Below are 2,811 nucleotides of genomic sequence, written 5' to 3' on the forward strand. Positions count from 1 at the left end.
AAACAAACAAGATGGCTGCCGTTACGTCGCGGCTCTTCCTGCCGCCCAAACCCTCGGTTCAAATCGGCAGGATGTTTACGGTCAAAATGATACCTGTGCGCCTGCGCAGCCAGCATAAGGCCTAGAAGGCGCGGCGCAGGCGCGGTGCTCATTTCCTCGTCTTTGGAACGCCCCCCGCCCACCCTTTGGCTTGCGGGGCTCAGAACTGAGCAAGCGCAAAGGTGATTCCATTGCCAGAGGGTCTTGGAGCGTTGTGGCGCCGGCAAATAGCGCACCGGCAGTTCTTGCTAATGTAGTTATATTTGGTTTAGTTTTATTCTTGTCCCTGCTTTAAAGAAGAGAACTGTTGTGCAGTTTTGTGTACACCTGACAGAAAACATTTTAATGGTTCTGTAGAGACCAAACTAACATAAAAACCTTAAACTAGCTTCGTAAAGGTAGGGGTTCATTCAATCTCTGTGTATAGAGGTCTTCTGGATGCCACACAATGTGCTAGCTAGGCCCTAGGATGCAATGATGAATGCAACAGAAATAGTATCTGCCTCATGACACTTGCAGTATAGCTGGAGAGGTATGTTAAAATTTTTGGAAAAAATTGTTAATGCCCTGAAAACGAGCCAGGTATAGAGGGAGACCTGATAGTAAGGAAGTGTATGTGTATGGGGGGGGGGGGGAGAAGTTCAGGTAAGACTTGCCTGAGGATCTGATATGGAGTTGGGAAGTGGAGGTTAAAGTGTTGACGTGTCAAGGAGCTAGACCAATGTTGAAGACTTCCAGGGGGAGAAAGCAAGATGGCGATACAGGAAAAGCAAGCAAGCCCGCGTGACTGGGCACAGAAGTAGGCTTCTGCATTTTGGAAGGACTTACCCTGGAATATTGGCCAGAACCACAGTAGATGTGCCTATGCAATTGTTGTTCAGTATTTTAGGAAATTAAACCGATAGGAATTGGTGACTGATTCATTATGAGAGTATGGGAGAGAGAGGTAAGGATGATTCTTAGGTTTTGGGCTTACACAGTTGGATGGACTGGACTGTGGTTCCATCCACTGAGAAAGGGCAGATGGATGAGAGTCATGAAGTTTTCAGTTTGTTTTTGTTATTATTTTTTTTTGCCTTTTTTGGGGGGAGGGGGTTTGTCATCCATCTCAGCGTCGTTTCATTTCACTCTCATTGGCTTCTTTAACTATAACTCTTTTCCTCTGAAATCAACCGGTTCTTACAATGCAGCCAAAAGAAGTTTTGCAAAACCTATCTGATCACACTCTCCTTTTTAAAGCGTTTGTATGGTTCTTAGGATAAAACCCAAAATGCTAAGATGATACATTGATCTGGCTTCTGTCTCCAACTCAGGGTTCCTCTCTTTTCTATTTCCTCACTCCCCATGCTCAGATAACCCTGCCCTTTCAATCCTCAAAGGTACCATGTGCCTTTCTGTCACAAGATTTTTGCACTCACTGTTCCCTGTGCCTAAAACAGGTTCATCCCCTCTCCGTTTGTCTAATTAACTTATCTTCAACATCTTAGCTCAAAAGTCACTGCCTCAGGAGAGTTTCCTGAACCCTTGTATTATTTAGGGTAGTACTACTACTGTAAAAAAGAACACCCCTCCCCAAATTTCAGTGCTTTATACAATGACTCTGCTAGTTATTGCCTTTAGGACCTTGATTAAGTAACTTAACCTCTCTGTGCTTTAGGTTTCTCATCTGAAGGTTGTTGGAAAATTCATGAGTTAATACACATGGAAGTATTTGGAACTGTGTGGCACAATGCAAGCAATGTAAGCTATTTTTATTACCATTTACATTGTCATTATCACTATTATCTTCCTCTGTCAAAATCTTTTTTAATGAGTGACATCCAGAACTGGACAAAATGTTCTTTAGGCAAAGTAGACCACAGTGAGATTATCACCTTTTGATGTGGATACCTAGTACTTCTAATCCAACCCAATAGCATATTAGTTTTTAGAAGCCTGTTTTGGAATTTCCTAAAGAATGGAGGAATATTTACCTACGTGTCATTTTCTGTTGGATGCATTTTGAAGTAAAGAAATGCAGGAAAACCCCACATTTAAGCACATACACTCATCATTTGTCAGCAGCCACCACCCTTAAGTCCTGAAGCCTTCCAGGTTTTAACAACACACAGTGTTGCTGCAGCAGGTGGGTAAGCAGGTGACCCACTGTTCTAGATGACCTGTTTTTGGCTTGGGGTAGGATTTGTCTCACTGAGTAGAGTTCATTAGCCAAGTGACTATGGTGGCCGGAATGCAAAGCCTTGTCCAAATTAATGTCCTCTTTTAGTTGGTCAACTTTTTTATTTGTTCATTTCTTTGTTTTTTTTAACAGGGAATTTAAGGAGTTAGCATTAAACATAGTTGTAGAAATCCTAAGCTGGGGAGTGGAGGGATGCAAGCATTTTACTATTTTCAATGTGATTTCTTTTGACCAATAAAGACTAAATGCTCACAAAACATCTACTTCTTTATACTATTGTGCATTGAAACAAATTCAACTCTGCAAGTTGCTGCATCGCCGTAAAAGAAACACTTTCATTAACAGTTAAACTCTTCACAATAGAAAATTCAGTTTCTACCAGTGAATGATTAAATTTGTCACTTCAAAAATGTTTAAACAGGTGTACCACACCAATACTAGGGGTTAATAATAAGGAGAATAAGGGATATGGGATGTTTTGGGTTTTCCTTTTTTTGTGTCTGTTATTAATTTCTCTTTGGAGCAGAGAAAATTGTCTAAAATTGAGTGTGATGACTGCACAACTAAGTGATGATACGGTGAGACATTGATTG

This window comes from Choloepus didactylus, chromosome 14, assembly GCF_015220235.1.
Source record: "Choloepus didactylus isolate mChoDid1 chromosome 14, mChoDid1.pri, whole genome shotgun sequence".
Classification (NCBI taxonomy): domain Eukaryota; kingdom Metazoa; phylum Chordata; class Mammalia; order Pilosa; family Megalonychidae; genus Choloepus; species Choloepus didactylus.